The sequence below is a fragment of the Hyaena hyaena genome, unplaced genomic scaffold (genome assembly GCF_003009895.1).
Source record: "Hyaena hyaena isolate Hyena2069 unplaced genomic scaffold, ASM300989v1 scaffold_437, whole genome shotgun sequence".
NCBI lineage: Eukaryota > Metazoa > Chordata > Mammalia > Carnivora > Hyaenidae > Hyaena > Hyaena hyaena.
Genome location: NW_024081070.1, coordinates 50,872 through 73,737, shown reverse-complemented (window position 1 = coordinate 73,737; position 22,866 = coordinate 50,872). Strand labels below are relative to the sequence as shown.

The window sequence follows — 22,866 nt, the reverse complement described above, 5'->3', positions numbered from 1 at the left end:
GAAAAAACAGTGAATATAATATAAAAATGAAAATATAATTTTGTATGCATAAGTATGTCAGATAATAGATAAATTAATATAATTCAATATATTCATCTTTACATAGATGTAGGTTGCTCCTAATATGTGATGTAAAATTATTGTTTTTAAAGTGCAACTTTCAGAGAGACTTTTGAAACTGGTGGGCATGTTAACATGCCAAATTAAAGGAAGACTTACTTTATTGATTAAGTTTAGAAATGGATGAGGAAGAGGTGCCTAAGTGGCTCAGTCAGTTAAAGAATCGACTTTGGCTCAGGTCATGATCTCACAGTTCAAGTCCTATGCCAGGCTCTGTGCGGATAGCTCAGAGCCTGGAGCCTGCTTCTGGATTCTGTGTCTCCCTCTCTCTCTGTTCTCTTGCCCCCACTCATGATCTCTCTCTCTCAAAAATAAATAAACATTGGGGCGCCTGGGTGGCTTAGTCGGTTAAGCGTCTGACTTTCGCTTAGGTCATGATCTCACGGTTCGTGGGTTCGAGCCCCATGTCGGGCTCTGTGCTGACTGCCAGCTCGGAGCCTGGAGCCTGTTTCAGTCTGTGACTCCCTCTCTCTCTGACCCTCCCCTGCTCACGCTGTCTCTCTCTCTCTCTCTCTCCTAGAAATAAATAAAACATTTAAAAAAAAAAAAAAGAGTAGATTACTCCTGTCAACACTTCCTCATTTGCTGGCTTTGACTTTGACCCCAAATATGTAGACCATAGCTTTCATATCTGTAGTCTAGCAATACCTATCCTCCAATAGGGAGGTCGGTTTTCCACTCTATCCATATAAATTTAAAAATTCCACAAAGGCCAACAAACCCATAAAGAACTCATAAACAACTGTTCAAAGGTTTTAGACTTAAATTTGAGCAGTAAACAAGGATTGCCAGTGTACTGAACATTTTTCAATCATTTTTGTTCTCCAGGATTTAAATTCTTTCTATGAGAATCATCTTTCTCATACTCTCTGTGTCTCCCTCTTTCTTTCTCTCTGTCTCTGTCTCATCAGTGACTGTTTACAGTTTAGGTGGCCCCGGGTTAATTTTCTGACAGAGGTGTCAGAAATTACAATATAATCAAAATCTTGGATTATTTCATTTTTGGAAGTACTATTTCTGATAGCTTATAACATAGGTCCTTAGCCCTGAAAAATATTTTGAATTACTCAGTATTTAGTGAATCACTTATTTAATAATATATAATAAGGTTTGATCATTTACAATTAAAACCATTGACCAATATATAAATTGGTAACTGGATTAATTGTGGATAAGAAAACTTTACGAACATGCTAGGAAGGTGGCATTTGTTTTATGGTGGTGAGGCTGAAGGCAGAGAAGATTCAAGTTGGATTAAGACATGGGATTTTGGCAGCCCACGACATTTACTGGAAAAACAGCTAATTAAATTATTACCTGTGGTCACCTAGAATCAAGTGTCTATTAATGACAAGGCTTTGAGAGATTGAGTCACCTCTAAAAAGAACAGAGTGAAGAGTATGAGGAATTCAAAGCTCTAGTGTGGGATGTTTGCTTTTAATTTTGCTGAATAGCTTAAAGAAAACTGTAACAAGCTCAAGGTTCTAAATTCTCAGCTCAAAACTCAGACAGACAACCAAGGATTTTCAGTATCTCTCATTTCTTCTTGCCCCTAGGCTGAGACAGATGAAAATCAAACTAAAACTTGATCCTAAGGGTTTTCAATTTATGTAGGTTGAATTAACAATCTGACAATGCATCGAATGTGACAAAGCTTTGATAAGGAAAAGAATAAAACCCTGAATGTAGGCATAAGGACCTACTGAGAGATTTGGCTGTCTAAAATACACCAAATATCCAGACTCTAACCTTTATTTCCAACTGAGACATTAACTCTGTCTTATGTGCCTATTCCTGTCCTACTCAAAAGTCTTAAAATTATTTGACCAAAGCAGTTTCTTCCAAAGAAAATTCAATCCTTCCCATTTTCCATACTCAACAGCTCTCTTATTATCTTTAACTAAAATCAGATTCCAGCAGATGTATGAAATTACATATTCAAATGCCAGAGAAAAACTCTTATATCAAAAAAGAATACATATATATACACATATATATGCTTGCATTGAAACAATCATTTAATTTACTTGGATGGTTAGTGAAATCTTGATTGAAAGATCATTCACACTAACATAAGTGGACAATCTAAAAATTCCTTTGAATATGTAGATGAAGGAAGAAAAGGACTTAAGGATGCATTTCTCATGTATAATATATCTTAAGCTATTCCCCAGACTAAGGAGGCCCAGAAAACAATGCCCTCACCAAAGCATTGAGAACACCTTTAGAGAGAAGAGTACATGCATGTGTGAAAAAAGGTCAGAAATGGCACTTGTCCTGGGGATGGCTTGTTGATGGGGTGAAACACTTGAAATTTATTCCCAGATACAAAGTGGATAGTCCATAAAATGAGATCAGAGAAATCACCAGACTGATTTGATAAACGGGAATTATCAAACAGGAAGGTTGCTAATTTATCATGGAGTCTATAGGACTGAGATTGATAGTTCAAATAGATTCTGGCTCATTAATCAAAATTTATGCTAGGTTTGGCAAAGAGAGCACTGATATTAAGAATGATTTTTATACCTAATTTCAGTTCCTATACCTGAGTTCTTCATAGACATAGAGTATCTAGAAATAAAATAATGGTTAATAAATTTGATACATAACATCCAAATATGTACTATAAATGCTTCTGCTATCATTACAGAAATTCACCTGGAAGCATTTACCAGGACCATTAATCACTGCTGAAAGGAAAATAACCAAAATTTGGGAAATTGATTAGATTGAATACCATCTCTAAATTGATGTTAATTTCTGTGGTCCAGGATAACACTGTTGTGCGCTGAGGAGGGAAAATTAAACTTTCACCTGACACATAATTGGTATGGTGGGCTGTTATATCCCTAGTTTCTGAATTTATGGTTGAAGTAGTTACCTATACAAAACAGCACTTATGATAGGAAGAGTCAAATTAAACTCACTGGAATTGCTTTCTGTTTTCAAACAGTAAACCAAAAACAATAATATATTCTTGCAGTCATCATAAACATTGCTATTGAGTTTTAGAAGACCAAGGAAAGATGGGATTCCTACCTCAACCTTATATGCATCTTATCTGTTTGCCTAAATAGAACACAGATGATATAGTTTTTTTAATACATTAAACTTATTATAAACAATAAAATTTCATCTGCTAATTCAGATGTCCACTTTCATTAAGGAAATCAAGAGACCTCTTGACTGGTATGTAGCTATTCATCTAGAATGTTCTTTTGTTCTGATCGTAACAGGCAGAGATTATTAGAAACTATATTTTCACCTGCCCGTAATATCAGCACACATTCATGTTATAATGTAAACTCCCTGACTTGGGCCACAGTTTAGTCTACAAGGACTTTGACCATCTTACCATGCCATAGGAGGTCACACTATCAATTACATTGTGACAGCATTCTACTAATATTTGCAAAGCTAGAATCACCAGACATTCTCAAAATACCAAATATCCCAAGTTATGAGTTAATAAAACAAAAACAAAAGATAAGTTACTCAATTCAGTGATGCTCTTGGAGGTCTAATAATCTTGGCTTATATTGTAATAAATTCTCCAAGGTAAAGTACCAAGTGCTGCCCTCAGCATAGTTTATTATTGCAAGAGATATATCATAGCTATTGCATGTTCTAACAATTGGAGACAAATTTATATTGGGAAACCTGGAAGCCTTCTACTTTATGTGAGATCTAAAGGAAGTGAAGGCTCTCAATCTTCTCCAGACAATGGCATACTTATGTCTACTACTGGACCATTTGAGGCAACAGATCCAATGTTCAGGCCATGTTATGCCCGAATCGCGAGTCCCCAGAGACCTCCAAGGAGCCAGCACCCATGAAAGTACAAAAGGGTCTTTATTACAAGCTCTAGCAGGGGCTCACCCATTAACCGGCACAGTGGCAGCAAGGTGAAGCCCCGAACAATAGCAAGCAGGGTTTTTTATGGGGTAAGGGACAGGGGTGTTACGTAGTACGTATAGCATCATCACATAAGCACCAATCATAATTGTACAATACCCATGGTAACAGTTTTAACCATTCATTATCTATGAGGCGTCCGTTACTTTTGGCGGGACCCAATCATGACCTTTGAGAATCCTTTGAAAATGACCAATTAAGAGGTGAGCTCAAAGGGCCTACGTGGGGTTTAGGCAAGCGGTGAGTGATTTGCTAGTTTGTGCAGAGTAACTACCTGCAGTTCCCAGCCCTGACTCAGACCACAGGAATGTTACACATTTCTTTTGATTGGCTGATCCCAGGGTGGTCCGAGGGTGGCTTCAGCTGAAGCTTTTCCTGGAACTGGGGCTACATTGCTCTTAATGGAGAACTGAATTTCAGGCTCCTCAGCCACATTAGTTCCATTCACTGTGCAATTCCAGGGATACCATTCAAAGCTGACGAAAATGTGAAAGGTTCCTTAGAATTAAGGAGTGTCCAATCTTCATGATTATATATAGTGACCCCAACAAGTATATGGCAGAGTAGAATTCTCTTTAATCTATAAGAAACCCGTACTGGAAATCCAAAGTAGATTCCCCTAGAGTTCTTGAGCTAAGCTATGGTATCTGGGGGAAATAAGGAAAGAGACCTTTTTAAAAAGTTGATCCTAGCTTTTCTAAGCACTAACAGAAATTGAATGGTTTATTCTGAGATGCCAGGTGATCACTCCAGGTGATATCACTTGAGTGTCCATCATGAGTTGGTATTATATGCTCGGTGAACAATAGTTATTATTGAGCATTAGAAATGAGGCCAGGTTCAAATAAGTTTTGAAGGCACAAGTAGGTTGCCTGAGCACATAGCTCATTCAGCTAAAATATCCACCCTACCACTCTTTCCTTAATCTACAGTTATGGCTTCATAGACATTACAAATATACAGTTAATGCAGAAAGAAAATTAGTCTTATTTTAAAGACAGACCTATAAAATTTTTCTAGCACCAGCAACACATGGTGTTGTTTCTGAAACAACATGTTTCAATATTTTGTTGAAACACCCCTAGGTTGAAAATATTAATGATATATCTCACTGCCACCTCTATTAGAAAGAAGAGATAGCTAGCACTAAGGATCTCTAACATTTGGGGCTAACAGTTTAACTATATTAAAGTGAGTTTTTAAAAGTACTATTAGAATTCTAATGATCAGCTCTGGGAAAAAGTGATGTAAATGCTCAGCTTCAAATGTTCCAAGACTGTGGTATCTTTGTCCTGTATGAATGCTCAAAAAAGCCTTAAACTGTCAGAAAACCTATGAATGTCAAGTAACCTTTTGCCCTGACACACTCAGTTTTCCCACAAAGGATTCAAGAACCAAGTGATAGTGGTGGCAGGGATAAATACTGAACATAGTCCAATATTGACTTCTCTTTATCAAGGCTGACCTGATTGACAACACTAATAGATGTAGAATTTTCCAGTGACATGAACAAATTCCATGTGTCACCATCCCCTCAGACAATCAAATAGTAAGGTGGAATTTTTTTACACTGAATGTTTCCCATCCTGGAAAGAGACATTATTGGTTGGAAATCATCATTATACATACTATATTTTAGTGAGAATTACCTTAAGAAAATTTACTAAATGTGTTATTTAATATCATGGTAAAACTAACAATAATACTTAGGATCAAAATGATTTTTTTTTAATTACACTATAAGATTGTACATTATTATTTATGGGATTCACCAGTCTTGAGATGTGCTCCATCTTTCAGAAGTAGTTTCCCTAGAGTACATTGGAATTAATATAAAATACATACCTAATATTCCAAATGGTGACAACAACTTGAAAGTGTTTTTTTTTTTTTTTTAATCCTAAAAAAATAGCAACTGACCAATAAAGAGCATCATTTTTCTTCTCGGACAGAATACAGGGATCCAGAGGGAAAGAAAAAGTTGAATGAAGAGGTGAATCTTATGATCACATCCATGACCTACCTGAGAGTATATGGTCTACTCTTTGTGATCCAAGAGCATGCATGCTCACTGGTTTTATACAAACAAACAAACAAACAAATTACATGCATGAGGTATTTTGAAATAGCCCACCAGATAAAGTATTCTGTGGTGCTGCCTGAGAGCAAAGGAAACATGGCATGGATAAAGGAGAAATGCAGTTTAAAATACCTCCCACGGCCTTGTGATGAGCTACAGGGATTAGTATATAATAACAACCTCTTCACCCTTATTTTATATTTAAAACTCCCTAGTTGTTAATAATGTTTGTTCTTCTAATTCATGAGTATGAAATGTTTTTCCATTTCTCTGTGTCCTCTTCAATTTCTTTCATAACCGTTCTATAGTTTTCAGAGTACAGATCTTTTACCTCTTTGGTTAGTTTTTTCCTAGGTATCTTATTGTTTCTGATGTCATTATAAATGGGATTGATTCCCTGATTTCTTTTTCTGCTGCTTCGTTATGGTGTATAGAAATGCAACAGATTTCTGTGTCTGGATTTTACATCCTGTAACTTTGCTGAATTCATGTACTAGTTCTAGCAAAATTTTTGGTGCAGTCTTTTTGGTTTTCTACACAGAGTATCATGCCATCTAATACCCAAAGCATCTATACATTTAATGTAATCATTATCAAAATACCACCAGAATTTTTCACAGAGCTATAAAAAATAATCCTAAAACTTGTATGGAACAACAAACTACCTTGAAAAAGAATTCCTGAAAAAGAAAAGCAAAGCTGAGGGCACCACAATTGCAGACTTCAAGCTATAGCACAAACCTGTAGTAATCAAGACAGTGTGGTACTGGTACAAACACAGACACATAGATCAGTGGAACAGAATAAAAAACCCAGAAAGAAGGAACAATGAAAATCCTTTAGGAGAACCCAGAGAACAACCTCTTTGACCTCATCCAGCAACTTCTTGTTAGACACATCTCAAGAGGTAGGAACAAAAAAGCAAAAATGAACAATCAGGACTTCATCAAGATAAAAATCTTCTATACACTGAAGGAAACAATCAATAAACCTAAAAGGCAGGCTACAGAATGGGAGAAGATACCTGCAAATGACATATCTGATAAAGGGTTAGTATCCAAAATCTATAAAGAACTTATCAAATTCAACACCCAAAAAACAAACAACCCAGTCAAGAAATGGGCAGAAGACATGAACAGACATTTTTGCAAAGAAGACGTACAAATACCTAACAGACACATGAAAAGATGCCCAATTTCACTCATTATCAGAGAAATACAAATCAAAACCACACGAAGATACCACCTCATAGTTGTCAGAATGGCTAAAATGAACAACAGAAGAAACAACATATATGTTGGTGAGGATGTAGAGAAAGGTGAATCTTCTTGCACTGTTGGTGGGAATGCAAACTGGTGCAGCCACTTTGGAAAACAGTATGGAGGTTCCTCTACTACCCTACCACCCAGCATTTTCACTACTAGGTATTTACCAAAAGGATACAAAAATACTGCTTTGAAGGGGTACATGCACCCCAATGTTTACAGCAGCATTAGCAATAATCACCAAACTGTGGAAAGAGCTCAAATGTCCATCTACTGATGAATGGTAAAGATGATGTGGTAGATATAGATAGATATAGATATATACAGTTAATGTATACATATATATGTACATACAATATAGGTTAGTATATATTTTATATATATATACATACACACACATGATAGAATATTACTCAGCCATCAAAGAGAATGAAATCTTGCCATTTGCAACAACATGGATGTAGCTAGAATGTATTATGCTAAGCAAAATAAGTCAGGCAGAGAAAGACAAATGATATCATTCATGTGCAGAATTTAAGAAGCAAAATAGATGAACATATGGAAGGGGGAAAATAGAGAGAGGAGAAAAACCATAAGAGACTCTGAATGGGGCACCTGAGTGGCTCAGTCAGTCAGGCATCTGACTCTTGGCTTCAGCTCAGGTCATGATCTCATGGCATTGTGGATTTGAGCCCAATCTCGCGGTCTGCTATGGTAGGATGGAGCCTGGTTGGGATTCTCTATCTCTACCTCTCTCTCTGCCCCTCCCCACCCATGCTGTCTCTGTCTTCATCAAAATAAATAAATAAACTTAAAAAAAGAGACTCTGAATGACAGAGAACTGATGGTTGATGGAGGAAAGTGGGTGGGAATGGCCTGGATGGGAGATGGTTATTAAGGCGGGCACTTGTGATGAGCACTGGGGATTGTATATAAGTGATGAATCACTGAATTCTATTCCTGAAGCCAGTATTGCACTGTGTGTTAACTAACTCGAATTTAAATAAAAATTTGCCCCCAAAAAAGTGATTATAAAGGAATAGGATTCCAGACAAACAATGAAAATGACTTTTTCAATAAATTATATCTACAACTCCAAAAAAATCCCCAAAAAACAAACAAAAAAAAAACCCTCTAGTTGATAAATTTAAATACGTTTCAAATATTTTTGAATCCAAATGTATTTTCTAAATATAAAATATCACTATTTAGTTACAATATAACAATCTTATGTTTAGGTACACAAGCCCTCAGTAAATGAAAACTACATGCTTCCCATTACTCAGGCCAAAAATCGTGGGAACATAATTCCTTTTTCATATCCTATGACCAAACTTTGAAAAAGTCCTGTGGGATCCAGCTTTGAAATATACACAGAATCACATTACTTTTTACTATCTCTTTTATCACCATTAACAAAGACTTTCCCTTGATCAAACTCTATTCAGGCTCTTCTGAGCTCTACTAGGCCCCATTCCTGAGAGGGTGATAGACTCTTGTTTTTCACGAGCCCACTTCTAATAATTCTGCTAAGTCAGTTTAACCAGAACCCCCCACTGATATCTGATCGCTCTTTATATATGATTGAGATCCCCCAGGTGATGTGTGATCACCCTAATATACTTCTGCAAGAATCCTCTGTAGTTGATTTAGCCAGAATCACCCCCTGACCCTCAATGGTTCCTTTTTGTAATTTTATATCCACCTAAACTCAACCCTCCTTCTTAGCTATAAATTTCCATTTGTCCTTTTCTCTGTTTTATTCAAAGTTGAGCCTAATCCATCATCCCTTGTACAAGACCCCATTTTAGTAGCCCCTCTGAATAAAGTCTGCCTTAACATTTTTAAGCAAATATCATGAATACTGTGTTCCTTGACACCACCCAAGCCCATACTACCATGTACAATTGTTCAGATGATTACAAGCTTCCAGACTGGTTGGCCATTGTCTCATCAGAGTGTTCTCAAAATAGCAGCCAGTATGTTCCTTTCATAAAGTAAGCCAGTATGTCATTACTCTGTTCAAAATCTTCCATGGCTTACTATTATATACAGAATTGAATACACATTAATCTAGCTGTTTAGACCAAAGCCTAGACCAAAATTTCTCCACTATCTTGTCTTTTACAAATCTCATCCTTTCTCAATCAGTTACAGAAATATTGATCACTCTTTAAAATCAATCTGTTCCTAAATTCTTATTAGAAGGGCAAAAATTAGAGCACCTGGGTGGCTAGGTTGGTTAAGCATCTGACTCCAACTCTGGTACTGATCTCGTGGTTCATGCGCTTCAGCCTTGCATCAGGCTCTGTGCTGAGTTCAGAGCCTAAACCTGCTTCAAGTTCTGTGTCTCCCCCTCTCTCTATCCCTCTCCCTCTTGCACTCTCTGTCTCCAAAAATAAATTGAAAAAAATTAATTTTTTTAAAAAAGAAGGAAAAAGTTATTGTTCACCTTCCACTCCAAATTTTTTTTATCTACTGAAGGCTAGAGAAAAACAATAATGTAACATGATTAAGTAGTTTTTCCATACCAATTCAATATGTTTTTGTCAAATATATATCTCTGGCCACTGTAAACATAAACACACATATAGATTAAAAGTAAATAGATGGAATGTATAGAATTGCTAAAGCACTATATTGTACATTTGAAACCAATATAATACTATATGTTAACCGTACTAGAATTTAAAACGAAAAAAAATGAAATTTAAAAAACTCATAAAAAGTAAATGGATGGGGCAATATATATCATGCTAACACTAATCAAAACAAAATAGGACTAGCTATATTAATATCAGGCAGAGAAGACTTCAAAGCAAGGGAAATTATCAGGGATAAAGAAAGACATTGTATAATGATAAAAGGGGCAACTCGCCTATAACAAATAACAATTCTTAATGTGTACATGCCTAACAACAAAGTGTCAAACTACATGAGGCAAAACTTAATAGGGGCTCCTGGGTGGCTTAGTCGGTTAAGCGTCCGACTTTCGCTTAGGTCATGATCTCGCGGTTCGTGGGTTCGAGCCCCACGTCGGCTCTGTGCTGACTGCCAGCTCAGAGCCTGGAGCCTGTTTCAGTCTGTGACTCCCTATCTCTCTGACCCTCCCCTGCTCACGCTGTCTCTCTCTCTCTCCTAGAAATAAATAAAACATTAAAAAAAAAAACTTAATAGAAGTGCAGGGTGAAATGGATGAATCCACTGCAATACCTGAAGTCTAAGACAGCCCTCTATCAGAAATGGCCAGATGCAGCAGGCCAAAAATCGGTAAGGACAGAGCTGAACTCAACAACACCATCAGTTCTTCCCAACCTCACCTATAGGTTCAATTCAATATGTATCTCTGCTTTAAGTTTTACAAGAGTCTCCCAATAAGGGCAAAATAAGGGGTGCTTGGGTGGCTCAGTCAATTAAGCATCTGACTTGATTTCGGCTCAGGTCATGATCTTGAGGTTCCTGAATTAGAGCCTCACATCTGACTCTGTACTGACAGTGTGGAGCCTGCTTGGGATTCTCTCTTTCTGTCTCTCTCTGCCCCTCCCCTGCTCTCCCTCTCTCTCTCTCAAAATAAATAAACTTAAAAGACATATTTTTAAAAAGGGCAAAATAAAATAATGTACTGAAGATCTTAGTAAAAATGTTATCATATTATAAAGAATATTATAATGGAAATAAGTTGGAATTTAAAGGATGTGTAGAAATTACATAAGAAATGAAAATTTGGAGAGTATTCTAGGAAACTTAAAATTTTTCAGAATGACCAGGTCAAATTATTTTTTTAATCTTAAAAATGAATCACAGAATTCTTTTCTCCAACATGGCAGAAAAATAGTGTTTGAAGAATTGTGATATTATATTACTGGCCTCACTATTTTATTCATCCACACAGCTATACTCTTCACTATTGCCTTTGAAGTTTATCCCATTTAAAATGTTGAAGGTATTTTTCTAACTCTTGACTTTGACTTTTGCAAATAATTGGCTTTAGCTAATTGAATGTTAGCAAGTTTAAGTTGACCAATGGCTAGAAAAGTGCATGTGCGGTTGGGACTTCTATCCTGTGACACAGCCAACTCTGTGAGAAAAATATCACTGGCTTAACTACCTAATTCCCAAAGAATTTAGGGCATGTGGAAAACAGCTGAGACTATCCAAATCCCCCACAAGAAAATGCCCAGAATTGCTGTGGGCGGAACCAACTTGTATTAGATAATGTTTTTCATAAAGACAAATGATACCTTTTTATATACAGATTATATGACTAAAAAGAAGGAGTTCAAAGTTTAAACACTTTTATTTCTTCTTTGCTATTTATTATAATAGAAAATGAAACAAAAAAGCCATGCTCTAGTTTTGAAAAAGAAATTTTAATTAAAAACTTCAGTGACAACTGTTTTGAATAAAGGTGCTAAAATGAACAAGAGCCTAGTAATAACCCAAGATGATTGCAGAGGAAACTGTGGTCATCGTTGGGAATGTGAGTGAAAAGGAAAAGGAAGGGAGTGATGATAGAGAGACGTTCTCAGAAAGATGAAAGAGATCTATTCTCAATATCAACCCATTTTTCCTCCTTTCTCCATCTTCCCTGATATCCATCTACTCCTATATTCAAGATCCTGGTACCTATGATTCATTTTCTCCCATAACCTCTAGGCCTGTCCTTGCTAGTCAAACCACAGGGGTCAGCAAAAGGAGTTTTAGGGTTTATCAGGTGGAAACCTCTTGGGGGCTCAGTGATTAATGAGCTACAGAGTGGCTACTCTTGCTAAATTTAAGAATGTATTTTATTATACAAACAAATTCATCCGGGTTGTTTACATTTGAAGGCACACAACACATTTCTATGGCTCCAGTTTATTATTGAGGCAAAATAACTTTGGTAGGTGAAACAAGAAAATTTCAGCCTCGTATATAATAACATAGCTAATTTGAGATAATGTGCCCAGGTGTTGTTGAAACGGTCACACAATTGAGTTTCTTTAGAACCCCACCTATTCTCAACTGAGGATGGCATGCATATATTAAAAGAATAATTTCTAAAGAATCCCATCTTGTATAACAGGATAAATGCACAAAATCCATAACTATCAAGTTCTGTGGAAGAAATGAAAAGAAATACTTCTAATATTTAATTTTTTCAGATTTAAAACTATTATAAATTTTAATCAAAATATATACATAGATAAGTAAACTAAAAGACATACATGGATTATATCCTATGTTTCATTTGCCACCATAAATTGGAAATGGAAAAATTATGTAATAGCAATTTATTATAGTAACTAAACATTGAAATTCAGAGGCAAATAAAATTATGCATTTTTAGTGCCAATGTAGAAACTAGATGAGCAACTGTTTACATTTAAATATCTTTATTCATTTGAAGTAATCATAATTTGATTCAAATATTATTTGCATTTTTATTTCTCACAAAATATTCATATTTTTAAAACCATCTTTTGGCCAGACATACTATAAAGTTTTGCCATACATAATATAATTTAAGTCATAGATTTGAAAGAGAGAGGATCTGCTTGGATTATTTTACCATTTTCTAAGATGACAAAGTTAAATATATTATGAGGGACTACTATGAAGTGTCTAGACAAACACTAATATTTCTTAAAGGGAACCTGAAATAAAGAAAATTCTTTGTAAATATTTTTGGACTTGAAGATACAACTGTCAAAATTAGAATTTCAGAATGATGCTACCATGTCAAAGTCCATGTACACCAATTGCCTAATATTTTACAGAAGACATTGTTGACAGTTGTTGGTATCAGGATCTGAATCATTTAACCAACACACGTGGTGATTACTGAGAACAATCCTCAGGGCCTAATAGAGAGCCATGCTTGGTGCAGGAGTAGAGGAGCCCATTCCATTAAAAGAGTATTTTCTCAAGTCTTTTCTCAGTGTCTTTTCTTCTTTTTCCTCTTTACTTATTTCAGCCAAGTCCTCTCTTTGGTTGCTAGTATGGGTGGCTACCTTATCCATGTGCTTGTCACATGCCCTTAGTCCAAGCCAGGCTTCCTCAATGTTAAATCTCAACTGCAACAAATTGTGAACTTGTGACAGATCAATACAGAACTGTGTTGACATGCTCCATTGGGATACTCACAAGGCTCTTCACCATTTCCACCATGATAATTTCAGATGCCTTGAAGGAAGTAAGTCTTAAAAACAGTACCTTCTCTTTCCCACAATTTCCTTTATGTGGATCAGTCTCTGATAGTTTTCATCATAAGTTTTAAAGGATTTCTAGGCTAACTTTATTTTTTCCCCTGCGTTTTCAAAGCATTCCTGTTGTTCCAAGTAGAAGTAGCTCCATACTGTATCCAGCCAGAGCACTGCATACTTATCCACTGTATCCAGTTCTCTGCAACACTCAGAAAATGTTCGGTGTCCAATAGACAGAGCAAGACTATTTGATATTCTTTTCCATTCAGGAAAGCTCTCCCGTACTCATGATATCCCAGAGCTAAAATAAGGGCTTTTCTTTCTTATGGAGGAATTCTGGCTGCTTAGCCTGTCTAGTTAGCTGCATGTTTCTGGATTTACCACCTATTCAACCCTCTCTGACAATCTTTATAGTCTATAAATCCTCTGATTTATTTCTTCTCTTATTTTGGCTTTATTTTGCTCATCTTCAACCTGAAGGTTATCTCACATCCTCTTCAGATTACTTTAGTTAGAGCACTATACTTTTTTTTTTTTTTACAAATAGTTTATTGTCAAGTTGGTTTCCATATAACACCCAGTGCTCATCCCCACCAGTGCCCCCCTCCGTGCCCNCAAGCGTTTCTCATGGTTTGCCTCTCCCCCTTTCCCCTTCCATTTCCCCCCTTCTTCTCCCCCATAGTCCTCTGGTAAGTTCCTCCTAATCCTCCTATATGTGCAAACAAATGATATTTGTCCTTCTCTGTCTGACTTACTTCACTCAGCATAACACCCTCAAGTTCCATCCATGTTGCTACACATGGCCAGATTTCATTCTTTCTCATTGCCATGTATTATTCCATTGTATAGATAAACCACATCTTCTTGATCCATTCGTCCATTGATAGACACTTAGGCTCTTTCCATGTTTTGGCTATTGTTGAGAGGAGCACTATACGTTTTACATTGTGTTACTACTTGTTCTTTAAGTGTTTCTCCTAGTGGAGGTTCTTCCTCATTTATGACAATTTTGATATAGTTTTATTGAAAGCCAAAGGTTTCAGCTCTTTTACTTCAGTTCTCTGCTTTTAATATACAAACAGGCCTCCAACAAGTTTTCTACCTGTTCTTAGTCTTGGAGGTGAAAATATCTCAGTTGTAGCAATTCCTATTGTCTTATAATTTCCATTTCCTGTTTCATGCTCAATTGCTCTGTAACATATTTCTTCTATTATCTTTTCCACTTGACTTTTGCAGCCTTAGCTTGGCAGAGTTCTTAGCAAGTTCCTTCAATGCCAAATCAATTTCTTTATTTTCAACTGTATGCAAAGATCCTCAAAGTTGCATTCTGTCTTCCCTTAATCACTATGTCAATTGGTTTGTTTTCAGTCCACATGAGGACATTCCATATGAGGACATTCCATATGAAGACATTCCACATGAAGACATTCGTGTTCAATGTACTTTCATTATATGCCAGTGCCTATAACAAATATTTCATTCATTTTGCATTTGTGTCTCATTACCCTAAAAAATAACATATAGTGGTTTTACTTATTTAGACAATGAGATTTCTGAAACCTATGAAGTTAACTATGAAAGTTGTAAATCCAGGATTAAAGATGTTCACATATGATTTTTCTTATTTACACCATTAAGATCCTTGACTATATTTACATTGTGGTGATTGTTTTCATATTTCAGCACATATATTTGCTTTTCTATGGGTAATACAAAAACAGGAGAAGGAAAAAACATCGTCATTTAACTTCTATCAAAGTGAGATTCAACCATTCTTCACTAAGTATGGAGTCCTATCTGTTAAACTTCTTCTCAAAGCATTGGGGCATAAATAAATTGCCATGGTAGCAGGGAGCAAGTACATATGAATAATATGAAATATGTCCAGCAGGGAAATATGGGTACAAAGTAAAGTGACCCAACTGCAAATGTTCTCTCTCAATGTAGAGCCTTGTAGGTGAGGTTTGGAAGAGGAAGCTGTTAAGTTTAGTATCTATTGTATTTACCACTTGATTTTAGTAGCTCCTTACTAGTAGGTGCTTCATCTTATTTGCTTCTGTATTACCAGATCTCCCAGTGTTGAGGTGATCACTAAATGTTATTTCTCAAATGAGGGAACACTCAATAAGATGGATTGATAATTGACTTGTCAATATCAACAAGATCTAATCTAGGAGCCTAAACAAGCTCTGATCAATGAAAGAGAGAGAGTATGCTCATCATACTGGTAAAAGTTTCAGGTCAGACCTCTATATATAAGAGGTAATAAAAGGAACTTGGCAAGGAATAAGGACAAAGCACAAGTTTAATCCTATAAACTCTGTGCCAAAATGTGAATAAGACAGATTGATAAGGTAAACTTTAAATTTGTAATAACAGTGAATAAAACGTTTTTCTGGAGAATCACTAAAAAATGAGTCACATTATTTAAGGTGTCTCCATGGTACAGAAGCTTAGAAACTCTGAATGGGTCAAAATAACCCTGTTTGATGAAAGTCTGGGCAACCTGAGACATATGCAAACATTTTCTGCCTCTTTCTGTAGCAGTTCAGAAACTGGTGCAAGAATGATTTGCATGCAGGAAGTCTAACTTTCATGTATTGACAATGAACTACTTCATAGTTCCATTTATATAAGGTGACTATAAATCTAAATCTGGATGTTAAACACATTGACTTGACATAATTATCAATTGGATAACTTTGCTTTCCAAAGTGTCTCAGTTTGAATGATAAATTACATTTGGACTTTACTGAAACTTTATTTTACCCATGTTTATTTTACTTTTATAGACTTTGTCTGTCATATCTCCTATGTAAGAATTCAAAATTCTGGCCAATGGCCATGCATCTCCCATGAAAACACAGTATGTTATAGTTGATTGCACTGAACTCTCTCTTAAATCCTGACTCTACTCCTAATGTGAGTTTGGGAAAATTATTTTTAATTCTAAACATTAGCTCTATTGTCTATGAACTAGAAATAATTATAGTACCTATTATAAAGTTTAAGAATCAAATAAATACATACATGCAGAAGGCTGAGCATTGTGCTTGGAATATATACCTACTTAGTAACTTCAACATGTTAGTTATTATAACACAATCAATATAATATACTATAACAGATGTTATGAATCCACAAGAAAAAGTTATAACTTCCAGGGAAAGGGGAAAGGGTTGAGTTAAAAGGGGAAAGGAATGAATTAAAGAAAAATTTATGGATAAATGAAACATTTGTGTAAATGCAGTGGTGGACAAACTCATGAAAGTGAAGGAAAATTGCATAAAATCACAAAAGAAAATGTATGTTTGATACAGACTGATGGTTGAATCATTTGATAAAATTTCAGAATAAATGAAAATGAATAAAGAGCAATAAATTATAATAAATGAAATTAAGAGTACTTACTTGATTTTCTAGCTGTAAAAAGTTCTGCTTGAATTTGAATCTTGTTTTTTTTTCACTAACTAGATGTATATCTTGAGTAGATAAACTCAACTTTGTATGTATTAGTGTTTTTCATCTAGAATATGTTGACTAACAGTTTCTATTTCGTAAGTTTTTTTTGAGAGTTAAATAATTCTTATATATAGCACATACATAGTACATATATACATTTATGTATAATATTGTTCCAAATAGCTATTGACATGTAGTAAGTATTCATTAAATGCTAGATATTTCAGTAACAAAACTGTTAATAATATAATCAAAAGACATTGTCAAGAAATGGATGGGATGGGCTCATTGGACCTGATGTCTTTAAGCTTTAAAGGAAAGCATGTCATTACCTTAAGAGACATGAGAAGATATGGATTCAGGATAAAGAGGTGAAGTTCACAGAATAGATGGCATTAAATTTAAAATGCTTCTGGGACATTCTGTTACTGTTGTTTAGGTGACAACTATGAGTTTTATGGCTAAAGGCCTTCAGAAATGATCAGAGATGTAACTGCAGATATGCTCTAATGAAGGCTGGGATGCACGGCGACTCACAATAGAAAGGACAGTCATGAATCAAACAACTTGACCAAAGCCATTGTGTCAATTGGTGGTAAATTTGGAATTCAGGGGTTAGTTTCAGAAGCGAGGATTTTTCTTTGTAACTCAATTACTTATAGAATGGTGGGATAGAGTTAGAGAATTCGTTTCTCCTCCCATCAAGAGGAGTCCCTTAATTTTTACAGAAGCTCTTTCTCCTTTTTTGGAATTTTAAAATGTTTGTTTATTTTTGAGAGAGACAGGGAGACAAAACACGAGCTGGGGAGGGGGGAAGAGAGAGAGGGAGACGTAGAATCCAAAGCAGGGTCCAGGCTCAGACTTGTCAGGACAGAGATCGACACTGGGCTCCAACTCACGAACTGAGAGATCACGGCTAGAGCCAAAGTCTTAATCTGGTTTCAAACATGGACATTGGATTTGACTACAATTTATCTGTTAACACAACCAGAAAGAAAGAGTCAGAGATTTGATTCTGTGGGCCTTAAATTATACTACCTTAAAATTATTTTCAAAGACACTAGATTTTTCTCTAATTAACTGTATTATCAATTCTCCTGAAAAGATTCCTTTTCTTTTTTCCAAAAGCTTTTTCTATTGTCCTCCTTTTTCACTCCTTACCAAGGACAAGAAACAGGTATTCTAATTAAAGTTACTGAGAGGAAATTATGCAGAATTTAGCAGCTTTCTCTTAGTTTTATAGGGTTCTTCCATTCCTATCCAATTAAAAGTCACAGTTACCTAGTTCTGTTTGTGACTGAATGGTTTCATCACTGAGCTGAATAGTGTGCCTCCAAAATTCATGTCCACCAGAACGTGTGAATGTGACCTTATTTGTAAATGAGATCTGAGCAGATGTAAGCAAGTTAAATGAAGTCATACTAGATTCAGATGGGCTATAAATCCAATGATTTTGTCCTTATAGGGAAAGGGAGATTTGGAGAGACACAGAGATATGGAGGTAAGAGGGTTATGTGAAGATGAAGACAACAATTGGAGTGATGCAGCTATAGTTGAAAACACCAAGGAGTGCTGGCCATCACCATATGCTAGGAAGACACAAGAAAGAAATCTTCCCTACAGCCTTCACAGAAAACATGGTCCTGCAGATACCTTGATTTCAGATTACTAGCATCTAGCACTCTGAAAGAATAGATTTCTGCCGTTTTCAGTTACCCAGCTTGTGGTGATTTGTTATGGAAACCCTAAGAAACTAATCCTGGAGTGAAATATTGGAGAATTGATGTAGTCCTATGCCATGTTCTCCATATAGCTATATCAGGGATGCATACATATGCCCTTGTCTTCTTTTCAAATATAAACTGGGTAGGAGGGCGAGGGAAAGGGGGAGCAGGTGTGTGATTTGTTCTTTCATTAAAATATCAACATAATGTTTCCTCACTAGGAAAACCAAATATAGGAACATAAACTATACCAGCAATTATAAATAAACTCTGGAAAACTTGCTGAAAAGACCTTTCGAAGATTAAACAAAGAAAATTGTCAAATACTTTGAAACTGTATCCTCCTAGAATTGCTTTGCTTTCTGGTTTCAAGGCTACTGCTTCAGAGTATTAATGCCATTTGTAAATATATAATGTCACTTCCCTTTAGCCTATGAGTCCCATATTTGGAGGTACCATATCTATTATGCTTGCTATTTTATCCCTTATCTCTTGAACAGTGTCAGACACATGAATAGCATTCAGTAAATACCTATTTCATTATAAATTATTAGATGAATGTGTAATTTATGTTAATGTTTTTGGGACACTAGAACAATGTTTTCTCCAATATGCCATTGGAATTCAAACATATGTAGCCATGACAATGACAACATATACAGGAGAAAGAAATAGAAAATTGGGGGAGGGAATAATACAAATGGCCAGTAATCTACATATATAAAAGATTTTGCTTCAAAGTATTCAAACGAGTAAGCTAATAAGTTTCTATTTTCTCTACTTGATTGGTAAAAATGAGAAAAATAATGATACCTAACAATAGACAGAGCCTGGAGAAAAAGTACTGGCCCAAGTGGTAAAAAGAAGGTCACTACATACACTACATACTCAAATAGAATTTAAAATTTAAAGAAAAAGCACAAAACAAAACACAGCTCTACCACGGCTGTTTCCAGATGGTCGCATTTCATTTTATTTGTTTGTAATGCTAATCTGTTCATCCTAAATATGATTTCATAAATATGTATATGAAGTTTTATCTTAAAACTCTAAAAACAAATATGTAGTTTTATCTTAAAGCAACTCACAGTATGTAATATCTAATGACAATTAATTTAAACATAGTAATGTGGAGTCCTAAGCAGTGCCTTACATATAGCCATTGTGTTCTAATAGTAACAGTCATCACTGTCATTGTTGTTATTGGAAAAATCATCATGTGACAGTGTGTGCTGTGAGGCAACACAGGGCTAACGATGGGATGTGAGGAATAACAATATTTACTATCTCAGACAAAAATTACATGCATGAGAATTTACATATACCCATTAATGAGACTAAGTATTTCATTTTCTTACATATTTTATAATTAAACATATAATGACTAAGTGTTTGATATTCTGTGAGTAAAGTGTGATCTATAAGGAACAAGTAAATCAACAATCTTCAGAAGGGAAGGATCTGATAAAATGATCTTAATGATTTAATGGATGAAGTCACGTTTAGATTATTCTAGCTAATGGAATATAGCTTTAATTAAATGCCTTGAAAGTCAAGTAGCCTCTTTTAAACTAGAATGTTATTGATTTAAGTACTACTTAAATCCAATAAAGATACAGGGTGTTGGATGCTCACGTATCTTGGTTTCACATTGGAAAATTCGAATGTAAGGGAAAAAATATATCTGGCTTAAGATCAAGCTGTTAAATCCTTTAAAACCTAGAGTTAATTTCAAATTGAATAAAAATATTTGTTTTTTTAATAATCAGATATGTAATTTATGGGCGCTATAAAGTCAGTATCAATATGCAGAGTAAAATAAAAACTATTTGGTAAATGAGTAATGTTTGGTAAAATAGAGTTTGATAATCACACTTCAATTTCACTAACAACCTTTTTAATATAAACTCAATTCAATAGGCATTCACTGAGAAACTTCTATTTATATGCTCCAGTGGCTTAGTAGGCTCTGAAAATACAGTGTTTAGGTTAATGAAACAATATTTTAGTTCTTATGACATAAGACTGGGTTAAAGTAATATCTCACTCAACCCCGCTTGAAATAATTTTTATTAAAAGTTTCAACTAATTTAATAATACACCAGTAATAGAATTTTGAGGTTCCTGTTATTATTTAAAATAAATTTATTAAGAATTTTTTGGATTTCCAATATTATTTAGAGGATAACATGAATATTAAATTATTCCTCTACCACTACTTCCTGCCATGTTCTCATTTTTATAAATCTATTTATCTTTGTATCATGGGCATATTTACAACAGTTTTCCTGTGCCTATGTAATGACAGCATAACGGGAGAATTTGGGGTAGAAATTTCTTTTCACATCCCTACTTATATACAGATCAATAAACTTGGATTTAGAGGACCATCACCATGGTAATATTAAGAAGATTAACAGTAAGAGTATATATGTAAGTACTTGCAATTAAACTATCTATTCTAACACTGTGGAAATTGAGGTGATCAGTGTAAGTACCAACATTCTCTACACAATTATACTGAAAAGCGAACAAAGGGGAAATTATTTTCCTCTTGTTTTCAAAAGAGAAAATGTGTACCTCATGAAACAAATTATTATCTATTCAAAAGAAGAGCCCTCTAAAACTACTTCAAAATGTGTGCTTTTCTTTGGACAAGTCTAAAGTAGACATTGGGGACACAAATGCAATTTGAAACATTTCATTTCTATATTACTTCTATAGTCTCTGTTATTACAGCTTCTCTCAGAGTTAAAGAAGAAATGGAGCACTGAACTTCGTGTCAACAGAAGGGAATAGGAAAACAACCCCCAAACTCAATACTGTTTAGTCCAATTTATGAAGTGATTTGAGGCAGGTAATTCAGATACTGGGAAAACTGTCTTTCACTTAAGTACCAAAAAATCTAATTTAATGCAGTTGATATCTTCATTCTAGCCAGGAAAGCTGTTTCATCTTCATTTTAGTCTAGATTGCTACTATGTGAAGTGACAGTAGCTTTACATGCTCTGGTTGTATATTTATTTTTTGTAAAGAGCTGAGGCGCCATCATTTTTCAATTTCATTTGCCATTTCATTGCTTATTCTAGGAAGGCTCAAAGTGTGAAATGGACATGGTGATCTAATTATTTTAAATTAACTCAACCTCACAAAGAAGAAATGATGATTAGTTAAATAATTAGCTCATGTCTAAACATTGAGGCTGTTAACATGTCTCCCATTCTGATATTTTAAATAAAGTGAAAATATTTATTAAAACCCATTCTATGAATGCCTTCAAGTAATTGCTACTAAGGTCTGAATGCCAAGTCTTTTTATTAGATTTTTTCTCTCTTCTCCTCTATAACTGGGTTATTTCTGTTCCTCAACCTATCTACCTGTCATCATTATCTACGTCTCTCATTTGAAAGATCATTTATTACTAAAATACTGAAACACATGGCTAATGAATACTAGGATAAAAATTTTAATATAATATAGGTAGCATTTTGTCAACACATTTTAGAATCAAAAATGGAACTTCATCCGAGCAAAGAAGTCAGATAATTCAAGTCAAAGGACATAGGAGAATGAGAAACAGACTTTGCAAAAACAAGATGTGGCTGTAAAACAATGATGTGATTATTCTTATTACCTGCCTTCTGTCAATTTTAATACATGCACAGCTTGTTCATAAATAATTTACTTGTATCTTTTCTGGCATGAAATACTAACTTTGTAATATATCTTGCATCTATTCCTTTTTTCCATATGTGGTCCAGGCCTTCAGTGTCTTGTAGTTATATTAGATTCATCTCAGATTGTCTTCTTGTCAAACATTTCATCTATCCAGAATTAGCTGATTACTTTTCTCTGGAATAGTTACATTTTTCCACAAAATCATTATATCAATATCCCATCAAAATCTCAAAGTTACTGAAGTGTAAACTAAATTGCTTACAATTAAAGTAATTTTTGTCATCAAATCAGTCTAGTACTGCTCTAATTTACCAAGAGTCTTCTGTCTTTATTTTCAGATATAACTTTTGAGGGAGCATCTTTCAAATATAGAAATGTAGATGTGGGTTAACTGGGTGGCTCAGTCGGTTAAGCGTTCGGCTTCAGCTCAGGTC

At 35.0% G+C, this 22,866-nt stretch overlaps 1 pseudogene; it reads right to left on the bottom strand.

Moving 5' to 3' along the window:
* Positions 1-13,136: 13,136 nt before the first annotated feature.
* Positions 13,137-14,996, bottom strand: LOC120245880 (annotated as a pseudogene).
* Positions 14,997-22,866: the final 7,870 nt, after the last annotated feature.